Source organism: Stenella coeruleoalba, assembly GCF_951394435.1.
Source record: "Stenella coeruleoalba genome assembly, chromosome: 1".
NCBI lineage: Eukaryota > Metazoa > Chordata > Mammalia > Artiodactyla > Delphinidae > Stenella > Stenella coeruleoalba.
Genome location: NC_137169.1, coordinates 21,312,392 through 21,328,597, shown reverse-complemented (window position 1 = coordinate 21,328,597; position 16,206 = coordinate 21,312,392). Strand labels below are relative to the sequence as shown.

The 16,206-nt window shown below is 55.2% G+C and overlaps 1 protein-coding gene across 2 annotated transcripts in view; it reads left to right on the top strand.

The window, feature by feature from the left end:
- AHDC1 (AT-hook DNA binding motif containing 1) overlaps positions 1–10,680 on the top strand; it is a 64,993-nt gene extending 54,313 nt beyond the window's left edge. For both annotated transcript variants that reach the window (XM_079926277.1, XM_079926276.1), the window contains exon 7: positions 10,084–10,680. The gene's annotated coding sequence lies outside the window, so the exon portion shown is untranslated. The remainder of the gene's footprint in view (positions 1–10,083) is intronic.
- The last annotated feature ends 5,526 nt before the right edge of the window (positions 10,681–16,206 follow it).

Sequence of the window (16,206 nt, the reverse complement as noted above, 5' to 3'; positions counted from 1 at the left end):
ATGGGGTCTTGGGTGGGGAACCCAGTGTGGGGCTTGGGCATTCAGGGGGTCCCGTTATTGAAATGGCTGGAGGACCATTGACTGGATGGGGCCATCTAGTTCGGTTCCTCAAGCGTTCATTTCCCTCATCCATGCTAGGTCGTGGGCAGGGACCACCTGAGTCCCAGGAAGCACTCACCACTTGCCCTCTTGCAAGGGAGGGCGTTTGCATCGCCCTGCATGTGACAGATGGAGAAAGAAGCAGGTTGGATAATTATCCGCCGAGGCCCATCCAGGATACTGACCCTGCCTGCTTCCCTGTCTCCCTGGGAGCTTCATTTAGTTCACGATGCAGTCTGGCAAGGGCCAGGCTGAGGGTGTGGCCAGTATGTCCTTTTCTGGTCTCCCAGAGTACCCCAAAGGCTATTTTTCAACAGGGGTGTTGGGATCTCCCTGTGCCTGGGGACCTGTAGCCAGCGCGGGTCTATCCCCAGGCAGGATGTTTCCTACCTAGAAAAAGCCAGTCCCTTTCCTGAAGCCAATTGCTTTTCTTAAGAATTCCATTAGGGAACTCCCTGGCAGTGCAGTGGTGAGGACTCGTTTCCACTGCAGGGGGCATGGGTTCAATCCCGGGTTGGGGAACAAAGATCCTGCGATCCTGCAAGCCGCACTGCGCGGCCAAAAAAAAAAAAAAAAAAAGAATTCCGTTAAATATTGTTAGGTATTCAGATATTGTTTTATCAGGTACTGTCACCTCGTTGAGTTTTCTTAAGATTTTGTGTTTAGGAAAAGAAAAATAAAAGAGGGGAAATGCCCGCAAAGTGGTAAAACGGGACAGAGTTGGAGGAATCATTTTCTTGATGAACAACCTGCTCCAGAAATGCAGCCGTAACTGGCCCATGAGATCCCGCTTTTGGAACAGACCTGTTACAAAAATTGACCCAGACGTGGTGGGTGGTGATGGAGTGGGCTGGGGGCCTTTCTGAGCCCCTCACTCCCCCTGACCTCTGCTACAGTATACTGCAGCCTCCTGGGAGTGCCTTTTCCTGGAGAATGAATAGGAGGGCTCCTGGAAAGCCCCGTCCCTGCTCTGGGAAGGCTGTTCGAAGCCAGGGTGACTCAGGGTCTTGAAGTCATGTCAGTGGAAACTTATTACCCCCTCTCTGCCTGACCTCAGCTCCCTCGGTGCCTGAAGATGGCAGAGGGCAGCACATGGGAGTCAAGAGGCCTGGGGAAGGACCATTCCCCAACTGGCCAACTTGCTACATGCCCTTGACCAAGCTTTCGCCCCTCCTCCACCCCACCCCACCCCCGCCTCTGTTTCCCCATCTGTTGAAGGCAGTTGACTTTGATAATCTCTTGGGCTCTTAAAACTCTGCATGGCATAGACAGTGGACCAGAATTTCTTGGGGGACAGCATAGTTTTCCTCCTAATGAAACCAGAACAAGATTAAAAATGGCCTTCCGTTCCCCATGCACCTCATTGCAAGCAGCAGAGCCGCAGATCTGAAGCAGGCCAGGGAGAAGCTGCTTAGGGTTTAAAATGTCAAACTCCTGATCCTTCTCACTGGAGGGGAGATGTCTCATGGATAATCCAGACATGTGAAATAATCCGAAAACCTTTCCTCCTGGGCTCTGGGTGGGAAAATAAACGGGTGAGGGGGCTGGGTGTTTGGGCAGGTCACGGCTCAGTGAGATACATAATGGAACCACCCAGTGAGCCCTGAACGCAGGAGGAACTGGGATGCCATCCAGCCCCACATTCTGGCCCCGCTCCCCACTCAGAGCTGGGAGTTCACAGCACTGTCCTCAAACCGATGCATTCAGTTGTTCCAGCCAGAGACGTCTGTCCAGCGCCCACTGCATGCCAGGCACTGGGGACACAGCAGTGAACACCTCAAACGAGGTCCTGGTCCTCAAGGGTCTTCCAGTTTAGCGGGAAAGACAGTAAACAGAATGTTGGTAATTATCGCTGTAGGAAGGACTGTGCAAGAGGGGAAAAGCTAGGAGGCCATGAGGGCTTGCGGCCAGCTGACCAGACGCTGAGGCTGATGCCTGAAAGATGAGGGGGCGTCAGCCAAATGGGAAGTGGGAAGAGCATTCTGGGCAGAGGGAACAGCAGTGGGTAAAGCCCTGAGGCAGGAAGCGGCTCAGCTTTGAGGAGCCGATGGGAGGACGGCAACACTGAGTGAGGGGGTGAGGGGGCAGGGCCAGATCATGCAGGGCATTGGAAGGAGTTTGAACTTTGTCCCAAGACAAATGGGGAACCACTGAAGCGTTCTCAGCTTCAGTGGAGCAGGGCTGGTGCTGAAGGAGGGAGACCGGCTGCGGTAGCCCAGGCAAGCAGTGGTGGTGGCTTGGACCATGGTGGTGGGAGGGCTGTCCCCCTTCTTTATCCAAACACTCCCTCATCTCGGGCAAACTCTACCCCCCCCCGCCCCGCCCAAGGACTGATTACAATCATTGTGGGAGTGAAGAAACCTTGGGGATATAGGGAAGGAGAACAGTGAGGAAAAAGAGTTAACAGAGGGAGTGTCACTGTCAACAGAGGGCTTAAGCAGGGAGGACAGTGACACACTCATTCACCGACAGGCACTGAGCCCTTTTGACCCTTGGCACGGGGGGAGCAGTCACTGAGCTTAGCCTCACGTCTTGAGCCCCTCCATGCCCGTCCCGATACCAGACACGGGGAAGACAAAGCAGACGTGGCCCCTGTCCTCAGGAGTGCCCATCCACCCCAAAAAAGCTAAAGCAAGCACACAGAGAGCCTCAAACACCTGGTGGGAAGTGGCAGGGAGAAGCAAAGCTCGTGCACCAGGAAGGTGGGCCGTGGGGTCAGAAGTCACCGCTCTGCCCCTTTGGTGAGAGAAGGGACATATATTCGTGCCGGGCCCTTTGTGCAACACTGCCTCACTGACCCTTCACAGCAGCCTGGAAGGTGCGGGTCCTCACCCTCACCCCCCATCAGAGAGTTGAGGAAACAGGTGCAGCTCTGAACCCTGCCCAGGGGGTCCATAGGTAGTAAATGGCAGAGTCATGATTTGAACCCAGTACTGCACCCCCTCCCAGCCTGGATGCTCTGCTCCCCCTCCACTCTGCGCCCCTGATTCCCCATCCGCAAAATGACGGGTTGATTGGATGCTCACTACAACCCTTTCTGGGTCTGACATTTTAAACGGATTTTGAGGTTCTGTGAAAGAAGCTGCATCTGAGCTCGTCCTTGAAGAATAGGCGAGATTTGGACACACGGAGATGGAGACGGGGGCGGGGGGGGGGGGCGGGGGAGGGCATTCCAGGCCGAGGAAACCGTGAGCCAGGGCAGGTCACATCCCAATGTGAACCCAATGTGAATTAGAAGAAGAAAGCTTGGAGGAGCCAGAGCGGGGAATGGGGCACCTGAATGGTCTGGGAGCTGAGTTGATGGGACAGAGAGGGACGTGGGGCCGGGGTGGGGTGGGGGTGGGGGGTGAGGGAGACTTGGGCCCCGCAAACATCTTCTAGTCCCTTAGATGGAATGCAGAGCCAGACAGACTGGCTCCGCCTTGGGCCCTCACGGCTGAAGATCAGCCCTTCCAGACCCTGGGGAAAGGGTGGGAGGGTGGGAAGGGCCCTCCAAGGTGTTTAGGGATCTCGAGTCCCCCCTCTCCTCCCTATTCCCTCTCAGGCCTGGACCTGAGGCCAAGAGAAATGTCACAGGTCCTCCAAGGTTACACCAGCTGGGGCCTCACCGGAGCAGAAGGCGGCTTCCAAGGCCACCAACCAGCCAGGGTCAGCAGGCATGCCCGGACCTGGGCCAGGCACTGGCCGCTCTGGGCTTTGTCTCTCCATGTCTTGAAACCTCAAGAGGTCACCTGATCTTGCCTCTGGCCCTAGGCAAGAGGCCCTCACGTCAGGGGTCAGCCAGGCCTGCCCTGCCTCTCCTGGGCTCCTCTTCCCACTCTCTGGGGCTCTCCTCCCTCCAATCCGATCTCTTGCCTCTCCTGCAGCCATTTTCAGGCCAGGCCTTCTTGTGCTCAGCCCTCATTTCCTGGAAATATAATCTCTCCATGAGCATGCCCTCTCACGCTCCTCCTCGCCCATCTCCCCACATCCCTGTGGACCCAGAGGAACCCAAGGGAGCAAGGCCCTGAAACTGGAGGGTGGTGGCTAGGAGCATGCCTGTGGGCACAAACAGGCCTCCGTGCAGAGCCCGGTTCCATCCCTTACCAGCTGGGTGACCTGGTGAGTCACGTCACCTCACTGCATCTCTTGTGAGAACTAAATGAGATTACCCGTGAAGCACTTAGCCTGTCCCTGGCACACAGGAAGCATGTAATCAGTGGTTGGTAGATGGGTGAATAAAATACCTCCCCGCCGTCTGTGCGCGTCACACACCTCTGGCCCTTTCCTCCGAGCTCAGGACTCTGTAGCCAGCACTCCTTCACCTGCTCTTCCTGCTTCCCTTCTAGGAAGGAGCTTGTATTCTAGTATGGGTTTGGGGCCTTTGGCAGGAGGCTGTGAAATACCACCTAGTTATATGCCTTAACAGTGGGGCTGAGTCCTCCCTGGGCGGTCCAGAGACCAGGTAAGTCACAGACCCCACACCAAGGGACCTGAAGCCTGTTGGGCAACAGGACCCAGACTCCTAAATGATCCAGGTCAGCTAGAAACTCTGTCCACACACAGTTATCCACAGCAGTCCTCTCTTTTGGTACAGATACTCCGAAAGAAGATTGCCTTGTGATTTTGTAATACATCATGATTTCTCTCCCGGCAGATTTGCCCTCCTTGTCATCCTAACTTTTGCTGCCATAGTGCCGTCTGTTTGTGCTGGAGGGCAGGAGGAAGTAGGTTAATTCTGTGTTCAACCAGCATGAACCAGGCGCCTGCCCCGGGCCAGGCATTGCATCCGGTACTAAAGGTACCACTGAACAAGATGAGCAGTGTCCTGCCCTCATGGAGTTTACAGCCTTGAAACAGGTGTTCATTACAAGCCTCCATGTGGGCATCACTCTCCAGGGGAGGGACTGAAGTGCTCCCACCGGAAATACCAGGGACCACCCTCTTGAACCGTGGTAGGGCAGGGCAGACAGCAAGAGCTTCCTGGGGGGGGGGGGTGCGGGGGGGCAGAAAATGGGTCTTGAACAAATTTGAGGCCTCGGCAGCTATCGCCCTAGCTCAGCCACCTGGGTCAGCACAGCCAGTGCGTGCCAGGTCTCTGCCCAACACCTGCCCCCGCTTCCTGAGCCCATAGCCCCCACTGTGGCTGCTGCATGTCCCTCAGCATTTTGGGATGCATGGTGTCTGGAGCAACCTCCCCCTCCCCCCCCCCCAGAACATTTACTGGATGAATTGACTAAAACATGTCTGCTCTGGTGACTTCATTGCTTAACACCTTTTGATTGCGTCCTCCCCTCGCCAGCCTCCTTGCCTCCAAAATAAAGGCCCGACTTCCTAACCTGGTATTCCGGGTATTCAAGGCTGCTTCTTCAGCCCTGACCTCCTGCTCACACAGCCTCCCTTTCCAGCTCTATACTGTGGGATCGGGAGGGAGCTTTCCAGGCCCTTTCCCCAGTGTGCCCTGTGTCTTTGCTTTAGCTGTTCCCTGGCCTGGGCCGCCCTTTCCTAGTCATCATCCATCTCCCACCTGTCATTTCCTATCTTTCACTCAGACACTGCCTCCTCCAAGAAGCGTTCCAGGATCCTTCCCAGGCGCAATTAATCTCCAGCCCTTTATGCATCCATGACAGCCCTTCCCGGGAATGTTTTCCTCACCATGCCATCAGCTCCTTTAGGCTGGTTACTCATCTCTGTGCACTGTCCCTGTCTCCCCAGTGTTTCATCAGGCCGGGGACACTTCAAGGGTCAGGATTTTTTTTTTTTTTCCAGGAATCAAAGAAGGGCACGTAGACTAGGGAGAATTGTGAGAGAAAAGGTTAGGCATTGGGTAACGGGGCATGAGCTGGTTTCTCTCAACCGTACTGTTATCAGATGCGCTCCTAAGGATGAGGCAGGGGAGGGGTGTATAAATAAACCAGTTCCAACTCTCAGGCTAACTGGGCTTTTGGAGTTCTGTAAATTCAGCGCCTTCCAGTTTACAGAGAGGAAGAGGGACTCGCCCAAAGACACAGAGCCACCCAGGCAGGGAAGCCCAGAAAGGTAGAGTCAGGAAGGTCGCTCGGGGATCACCCAGTTCCATGTTCTTGCTACTTCCTCAGCCTCCACTCAGTTGCATGCCCAACACATACCCAGATGTGGGACAGATGCCTGTCCTTATATAGGCATCTCCGATCAGGAGGGTGGAGAGTGTGGGTGTTCGGGGTGGGGGCGTGTATAGCCTCCTCCCAGGACAGGTAAGGAGCGTGAGGCTCTGAGAGGTGAGAGATACGCGCAAGGTCACACAAGCTTGGTGGGCAACCATGGAAGTAAACCCCATTTGGTCCCACTAGCATCCCTCTCTATGCCCCGCAGTGGGGGAGGTAGGAGAAGATCTCTAAGGAGGGAATGACTGGCAGAGCTAGAGTTTAAGGAATGCCTCTAGTCACTGGTGGACAGATTTTGAAAAACTTCCCTGGAGTGAGGAGGAGAGCCACACACCCACCCACATGCCACAGCCTACCCATCCCCAATTGGAAGCTTCATCCTTCAGAGAACTCTGGGTCCAGAGAACATCCTTCAGAGAACTCTGGTCTCCATCTGTCAGGTGTGGTCTGGGCCTCAGGGAAGCAGTATCCTCTCCACATTTAAGGGACTCAAAAGCCTGACTTTGCCTGAAGACATCAGAAAGGCTGGATCAGCCTCCCTGGACAGCTGTGATTTGTCTCTGACCCCTTGTCTTTGGTGCTCTATCTCAGTGCCTGAAGATCTCTGCCATTCCCTGTTCAACCCCCTTATTTTACATAGCAACTGAAGCCCAGAGAGGGAAAGGACTTGCCCTAGGTCACACAGCATATCCGTCTCTCAAATCCTCATGCACTCTTTGCCTTCTGCTCCACTGCCTTGTTTGATGTTGAGACCCCTTTCTGGAGGGTAGAGACTAGAAGGTAGGGTTAGACCTTAGCGCATGGCCTGGCAGTTAGCAGCTGTGAATACATGTCTGCTGGTTGCTTGAATGAATGCTCCTTTTGCCAGGGAGAGCAGCTCTCTTTGGACAACCTGACTTATATGTGATCTGTAGCACTTTAAATCCCTGCTCAGCTCTCCCTTGGCACCCCCAGTGCCAGCGCCCACTGACAGGCAGAGACCACCTAAAGCCCTGGCCTCACAGATGGTAAAACTACTGGAGCATGAGACTCTGGGACGTGCAGTCCTTCGTTATGGAGGCACTAAAAGGTTAAGTCTCGTGAACAATGGCTGGTGTCCTGGGGCGCCAGCCACTGCTGGCATCGGGGATACGGAGGTACCCCACGCAGGTCTCTGCCCAGGAGGAGCACGGAAGGGAATGATAAGTGCCCCAGTAGCTATGGTAACAGGGCGGTCTGAGGAGGCGTCCGGAGATGTGCAACACCTGACCTGGACCTTGACTCGCCGATCAGACTCAGACCGGTCACGGCTCTTTCGTTCAGTCGGCGCACCTTGTTGACCCCAGCATGTGCTGGGCGCCGTGCTCAGCGGTGTGTTGAAGAGCCACAGGCCCTCTCACCAAAGCTGGGTGAGGTGCCCCCGCTGTGCTCCCTGAGTCCCCCAGGGCTCCCCTTGACACACCCCCATCTCCCTGCGTGTGATCGCCTGGTTTGGGGTCCGCTTTGCTTCCCTCTGTGCTCTGTGAGCCCCTCAAGGGCAGAGACCAGATCCGTCTTGCCGTCTGCTTTGTCTCCAGTGCCCAGCACCGGGCCACCTGGCCCAGCAGCACTGCTTCTGTTCCGTGGCGAGTTGAACCTGGTGAAGTCAGGGTTCTGCATGGCCATAGCATTCTGCTTTCTCCCTGGCTCAGGAACCTCTGGTTTTGATTCTTTCCCCATCCCCCACCCCCCAACATCCCCCCAGATTCTGGCCAAGTCATGAAAGCTGGGGAGGGCGGTGTGAGGAGGAAGGTGAGACAGCGGTGGCTTAGCAGAGGGTGAGAAAGCCTCCCTGCTGCCTGGCCGCGGGCACCACGGGAATGGTTCTGGCAGGAGCTGCCTGCTGGGCTGAGATCACCATGGAGACCTGGCTTGGAGAGGGTCACTGGCAGTGGCTAAGGGCTGGAGGGGGCGGGGGTGACAGGGATTTGTGCAGAGGCTCCCAGCCTGCCCCGGGGCCCTTAAGGGGAGCAGGGAAGGCTGGGGTTCAGCACAGTTCGCTTGCTAAGTAGTTTGGAGCTGCCCGTCCTAAATCTCCCCCTCGTCACCCCAATACACCATATCTGTCACCCCAACAGGGGTTCCTTAGCTTGACAGCTGTTCTTCAACTGCAGTAAAGCTGTCCTACAGATAGATGCCCCCAGCCCTCCAGCTGAACCTGTCCCCCCACCCTGCTTATCACCCTAACTGGAGAACTGACACCCACCCCAGCTGTATCCCCTGCCCCGATCACCCCAGTTGCGATACAGCTTTTCTCCCCATCACCCCAGTTGTAATACAGCTGTCGCCCTAACAAGCACACCTCTTAACCCTATGGCTAATATTCCATCCTCCCCTCACCAGCAGGAGACCCCAGAGCTTAACAGAGATGCAGCTCCTACCCTCCCCCTCACGCCTCTGCATGCTGCCTGGGCTGAGGCACCAGGATGGGGTGCTGTCCCACCTCCCAGGAGCCCACCTGGCTCCCTGAGGGGAGTCCTGGCAAGTCCAGCCTCGGGACAAAAGTCTTCCCGGGGGCTGACTGCCCAGCAGACAGCAGCCAAGGCTGAGCAGAATTTAAATGTGGCCCCGTTGGAAAGGGAAGCCAAGAAAGAGGACAAGAGAGGGAAGGCTTTCTGTGGCCGCCTGGTTCCTGCAGGGGTGGGGGAGGGTGGATGGCTTGCTGAGGAGTCTCAGAAGGTGGTTTTAGGACCCCCACACCTGCCCCTTAATTTTGGTGGGTTGGTCACTCACCCAATGTAGGAGACATGAATTTCAGGGCTCTGAGAAGAGGACAGAGCTCTGAAAGAGCCAGGCTAACGGCTGGAGGTCTTGAGAATAACTGAGCCCACACCCCTTTCCCACTGGGCATCTTCCCACTCACCCCAGCAAAGCTAGGGCTCTGGATAGGGAGTCAGGTCCCCAGAGCCCTGCAAACATAATTAGGACCGACTGTCTAGGGAAAGGGGGTACTTGAGATCTCTATTGTCTAGTGATTGTAGGGACTGGGGACTCGAGATTTTCTGAGCTTCAGGAAGGCGGGGTGCAGCCAAACAGATGGTATTGTGTTGGGCAATTTCTTTATTCAGACAGACTTCCTCATCACCTCACCCCTCTAAGGAACAGAATGACATTGATAGGGAATGGGGAGAAGGTTGGATTTGGAAGAAATTAAAGCAGTGGTTCACACCTGTGCTGTGCTAAGGCCCTGCCTTCGCATTATGTCATTCCTCAGAACAGCCTAGGTAGGAGGAATTACTAAACGAACTGGTACATGAGGAAGCCGAGGCTTGGGGAGCCTAGCTGGCCCAGGCCCCGTGAAGATAATGACTAGTACTAATTAGGATCATTTATGACACATTTATGGACCAGGCTTAATCTGCCTCAAACCACTGAACCTTCCCAACGAATTTACGGGATAGTTCTGTTATCCCCTTTTTACAGATGAGTAAACTGAGGCTGACAAAGATTCACTGACTTGCCCAAGGTCATAGAGCTATTAAATGGTGGTGCTAGCGTTTGAACTCAGCTGTGTCTGACTCAGGAGCTCAAGTTCTGAACAGATTGCACTGCCTGGAATCCCAGCTCCTCATCCAGTACATCCTTTACCTCTCAATGGTGTGGGCCTTGGACACACACCTATTTTACAGATGGGGAAAGTGAGCTCAGAGCAGGCCAGAAAGCAGTCCGGAGGCTCATGGATGGGGCCACTTGGAATTTTCTGGGAGAAGGAACAATGCAGTTCCCTTCTCTCAGAATCCTGGTAGGAACCGGGTGGAGGTCCTGCTTTTAACCTCCCTCTTCCCAGAGCTCAGGGTCTGTCCCTGCCGCTGACTTCTGCCTCTTCTCTTGTGTTTCTCTGCAGCTTTCAGAAAACCAACGCCAAGACCCCTCCCAGCGTCCACATGGTCCTCCGGCAGGCGCCTGCCCCTCTGCCTCCCGCCCCACCTCCCCTGCACCCCCTGCAGCCCCTTCGCCCCCCCCACCCCTCCCTGCCCATCTCCTCCACGCAGAAGCCGAAGGTGAGCCCTTTCTGCACAAAACCAGCAATTGTAAATACTTTTTAAAAATGTACAAAACTTAAAAACAAAACACAGTTTTAGAAAAAGACAAAAAAAAGAGAGAGAGAGAGAACGCGAGCGTGTGCAAGAGGTTGCGAGCGGGGCCTCAAGGTGTCCAGAGCCCCTGCAAGTATGCACTGAGAAATTTATCTACAGGTCGTTTGACAAAAATGAACAATATCCTATTTATTGTATATACTGTTTTATTATAAATCGTGGATTGTATATTGCATTCTGTAAACCTGCTGTGGTCCCGTGGTGTGCAAATTCGCATGGTGGGGGGGAGGGAGAGGAACCTCTTGCGGGAGCTTTTTTTTTTGTTTTTTTGTTTTTTTTTTCTTATTTTTCACTCTTTTGGGTTTTCTCTTCTGTTGTTGTTGTTGTTTTCTGTTGGCAGGACACACCCAAAGATCCAAGTTTGTATTAAAAAGAAATGAAAAAAAGCAAAAAAAAAAAAAACAAAAACAAAAAAACAACCTCGTGTCTTGTGAAAGGGGGTGAGTGAGGGTGGACAGAGTGGAAGGGGTGTGACAGCTGGGGGTCGTCACCAGCCACTGGGTCCCCAGAGGAGTTGAAATACCTTCATGTGTTCCCTCCCTCAGAGCTCTCCCTTCTGCCTGAGATCTGAGTCACCTTTGCATCTGGGCCCCTCCCTTTCCACCCTAGGCCCTGGGTCTCCCCTGCCTCTGGGCTCCCCAGACTGCCCCCTGGGGTTTCCTGGCCCCTGGTCCATGCATTCTGTCCTGGGTCCAAGGAGTCTGCCTTTTAGACCTTCCTTTTGCCCTAAGTCCTAGGTCTCCCATGATTCTGAGACCCCTGTTCTCCCCCAAGTCCTTGGTTTCCTCTCCCTGAGGAACTCCCATTATAAATCCGGTCTTGGGTCTCCCCTGCTTCTAGATCCCCTTACTCCATCCTCAGTCCCAGGTCTCTGACTCCAGCCCCTTCATTTGTCCTGTGTCCCCTCAGCCTTTGGACCCCACCGTTGTACTCTGGTTCAGGATACCTGTCTTTCAGACACTCCATCAATCCTGAGCGCAAGAACCCTTGTGGGACACCCCCCTTTCCCACAGAGACTGGAGTATCCCCTGTTTGTGTGTCTCCCATCTACCCCAGGGCCTGGGTCTCCTTTGTCTCCAGGCCCCCCTCTTTTTTATCCCAACACACCTGCCTCTGCCTATGCAAACTCCAGGGTTTGACTAGGCCAAACCCATTGGCCTTCTCCTTTCTTTCCACTCTGAACCCCAAATGCCAGGTCTGTATTTCCTCCCAGCTTTTGTAAACTTTGGAAGAAGAAAACTCCTAATCCTGTGCCTATTTCTGGTGGACCTGGCAGGGCTGAACTGTATCACACCCCCTGACCTTGGGGAGCTCTTGGCTGCCCTTGACCAAATAAGCCCACTTTGGGCTGCCTGGTCCCTAGCAAGCCGCTTTTCCCATAGACCCAGTTTACGTTGAAGCTCTGCTCTATGTCCCTCCCTGCTGAAGCTCAAGGAGACCCCAAGGGACAGCTCCGCACCACCTGCCCCCCTCCCTGACCCTACCGGTAAGGCCCAGGCCTTGGGAGGGTCAGAGGAACCCTCCACCTGAGGCAGGAGACAGACCCCCACCTTCTGGGCACCCCTGTCTGAAAGAGGACGCTGGAGGGTTCAGACAGGGGCAGGTAACAGTCCCTAAAACTGCATTCTCTGTGCTGGATGTGAAGGTTCAGCCTCCCACCAAGCCCCCTCTGTGCAGCCCCAAGACTCAGCTGAAGACGCCGTTGTTCCTACCCTCCTGCGCAGTGAGGGCGGAGGCATCCACTTCACTCAAGCTGCAGCCGGGGTGGGGCTGGGAGTCGGGGCAGGGGCAGTAAGACCCGGCGAGGGTTTCCTGGAGGCCAAGACCAGGGTGCGAGGCAGAAGAATGAGGGAGTTCCCAGAGGAGGAAAGAGCAGGGCAGGGGGTGGAAGCCACACGTGGCTAGGTCTGTTTGGAGTAGACACTGTGTGTGTGTTTGGGGAGGGGAGAGGGCTTTGGAAAGGTCACCCCTGGGCAGGGGGGAGGTTGGTTGGAAGGGGTGGGTGGCTTCAAAGGCACCAGTGGGAGAGGCCAGGAGAAGTTTGTTTTCAGCCCCAAGAATCGCCCGCAGGGAGAAAATGAGTGTTCAGCGGCTGCTGAGGAAGCGGAAGAGATCAGGGAAGGCTGTCCAGGTGGGGCCGGCTGGGTAGAGGGTGGGGCCCGGTGAGGGGGTTGAGGGCTGGGAGATGGAGGTGCAGTGGGGAAGGGGTAGTGGGGGGATTATTCCGTGGAAGGGATTGTTGCAGCTCTGCAAGATGGGGAGGAAGGACGGTGAAGGCTTGTGTGCCCAGGAATTGGGGTGGGGGTGGAGATGGGTGACCCAGGAAGGAAATGGGAGTTTAGGGAGGAAATTATAGCCCAGCACGGGCTAGGGGACTCTGTAACTTGAAGAGGGCTTTGTAGGAGGGGTGGGGATTCACTGAAAAGAGAGGGGCACCTGGAGAGGGATGGAACCCAGAGAAGGCCTTGTGGTTTCCAGGATGGGAGGGAGGCTTGGTGAGAACTGGGGCTCCTTGAAAGGTTAAGGAAGGGCTCCTGGAGAGAATGGAGCTCAGCAAGGGGAGGGGTCTCAGTCTAGGGTCTGTGGCTTAGTCTGGGCTGAAGAGGACTAAGGGGGGCCGAGGTGTATTTGGAGAGCAGGCTCAGGGACATCTGCCACGGCCCAAGGGCCCAGCCTTTGGGATGGAAGCTTCTCTTGGCCCTTGGGCCCTGGGGCTTCTGGGGGAAGGGGCTTCGCAGCCACAATCCCACACCTGATCCCGGAATACATCAAGGCAATGTGGCTCCTAGATATTTGGGTTTTGCCGCCATTTATTAAACGCTTCCCTGAGGTTTTTATTCCTCAAGACAATCCTTGAGGTAGAGAAAAATATTCACCCCATTTACAGATGGGAAGACAGGTTCAGAGACACGGAGTAAGTGACCTGTCCAAGATCCCACAGGAGGTGGCAGAAGTAGGTTGGCCCAGAGTCTGGCTCTGAGCCCTTACTTTTTCATAACAATTTAAAGGCAAAAAAATCTTGCTTATAAAATTCATCCCTCAATTCATCTATAATAAAATTTTTAAATGATAGAAATAAGAGTAAGAAATAATTATATAACACTATGTACCAGTTACTATTCTAAGCCATATATATAAACTCATTCCATCCCCACAACAATCCCATGAGGCTTTACTGTAATGATTATCATTCCCATTTTACAGACAGGAAACTCAAGTGCAGAGAGGTAATTTACAAAGACCACTCAGTGAGTAAATAATGACACCAGGGTTGAAACCCAAGCAATCTCCTTCAGGAGTCTGCTTCACTATACTGTTCAAGGTGAAAACCCATTCTACCCCCATTCCTGGTAACAATCCTTGTGTCAACATTTTTGAGTCCATTCATCTAGATCAGTGGTTCTCAATCCAGAGATTTTATTGGTCTGGGTGGGGCCTGGGCATGGGGATTTTTAAAAGCTCCCCAGGTGGTTCTAAAGTGCGGCCGAAGTTGAGAACCTCTAACCTAGCTATCGTGCTGAGTGCGTACACGCAGCCACCTGTGTGCACACACCTATATTTAATGAGTTGTCCTAGGTGTGCATAAGATGCTTTCTTGTGTGAACACTGTGGTATCCATCAGTGGTTATCACTGAGCGGCTGGTTGTAAATTACCATGGGTTCTTCTCAGTGACTGTTAGAGACACTGTGTGAACACATTAATTCAACTGATATTTCTTAAGCATCTATAAGATTCCAAGCACTGTCCCAGGCACCTGGGGATACACCAGTGAACAAGACAAATGGGGTCCCTGCCTTTGTGTGTATGGTCTGATAGTATTGACAAATTTGGTCTTATGTCTTTCCCTGTGGGTGGCAGGGCTTGGGAACCCCTCAGGGGTTGCTAAGGGGTGAATGGCTGGCTGGGAGGGCTTAGGAAGGTGAGACTTGCTGGTTGGCTGTGTGCAGGGTGGATCTTCTGGCCCTGTGTGCAGATGTGTTTGAGAGAGGGAGACCCAGGGCATGTTTCCGGGTTTGAATGAGTGTGGCTGACTATGTGGTATGTGTATAAAGGTGTGCATGATCTGGGCCAGTGAAAGTGTGGACAACAGTGTGTGTGTGTGTGTGTGTGTGTGTAGGAGGGGGTGATGGGGGAGGGCTGTGTGCAAAGTAGGCACCAGCCTAGAACAGCACACAGATGGTGGCACGTGCACACTCAAGCGCACACACACAGCCAGCTGCTGCAAAGAGGAGGCTGAGTTCCAGTCTCAGGGCACAAACTCCCAGGGCCAAGAGAATTCTGCTTTGGGTGTGTGGAGGAGGCACAGCTGGGGCTGGAAACTCTAGAGTGGGAGGAAGGGAGGGAGGGACAGGGAGGGAGGCTGGGGAGCCACATCCTTGATCTCTGGTCTGTTTCAGCAGTTCCGGACTTAGTGCTCCGGGTCTCTCTGTGACTCTGGGTCTCCCTCTCTCTAATGTCTGGATCTTGGATCTGTTTCTCTCTTCTGGGTCTTGGGCTCTGAGGCTGATCACATGACTCTGGGTCACCACCTCTCCAGCCTACTTGGCTCTCTGTGTCCCCTTCCAAGTCTGTCTGTCTCTGCCTCTATGTCCGCCTCTGTCTCCGTGTCCTTCCTTGTCCTTGCCAGGTGGGAGGAGGGGGCCCAGTGCTCAGGGAGCAGGTGTCAGCTCACTCAGGCAGCAGGGAGTGAAGTTGAGAAGGGCACAGAGCCAGGAGCCCCTGGACACACAGCCACACTCCAGGACACATACTCAGGGAGCTCACAGGAACGCACAGTGTCATACATGGAGAGATGGGTCCTCGGGGACATACAGGTACACAATTCAACACACAGCTACACCCCACAACACACGGATGCCAAACACCGAGGGTCACATGCAAAGATCACACACACACACTGACAAATACTCATCTAGGCACACCGGGATACACAGTCACAGGCACCCGGGGCATTCTTCCAGAGGAAAACCCAGGGCCATGGGCACGCACACGGACACAACCGTACACACACCCTAAGAAACATACAGACACACAGACACAAAGATAGGAGACACAATCACACACTGAAACACAAATATACAGGGGCACAGGCACACTCAGATCCACCACGGCAGTCACACTCAGAACCACATACAGCCAGGAGTAAGGAGGCAAATGAGCACAGACAGGCAAATAGCCTCAAGGACAACCAGAGACAGAGGCACAACAGGCACACTGAGGGACACACCCAGGCACAGGAAGAACATCCTCAGGTACACCCCGCCTCGGGGCTCACTCTGGAGCACCTGGGGACACGCCCACAGGCGGCGGGAGCGGGGCCCGGGCGGCCCAGCGCACCTGGCGCCCTCGGCTCGCCCCCAGGCGGCCCCAGGCGCCCCGAGTGTGCGTGCCCGCGCGTGCGTACCCGTGCGAGCGTGCCCGCCCCGCGCGCGTCGCCACCTGTGGGAGGAGAGGTGCGCGCTGCGCCCGGGGCTGCCTGGCCGGCTCGGCGCTGGGGGAGCGGTTGCCATGGTGCGCAGAGCGCGGCCGCATACTAATGGGGCGGCCACTGGCGCTGCCCCCTGTCCGTTCCGCTCCCTCCTCCCACTCCTTCCTCCAGCTCAGCCCGAGTCGCCCCGTCCCGCGGCTTGGCCCGCGCACCCGACTCAGAGGGCGAGAGCCTCCCCCCGCTCCCCCATGCTGGCCTGGGGCCTGGGGCGGTCGGGAAGCCCGGGGCTGCGGGACCCCCGGAGGAGGCCAGGTGAAAGGCTGCGCGGGGCGAGGGCCTGGGGCGCTGCCCGGCCTGGGCACGGGCACCAAACGGGCACGGCAGCTGGGAGCGCAGGTGCTGTCTTGGAAACCGGGGTGGCAATCCTGGGAGGGGGGAAAA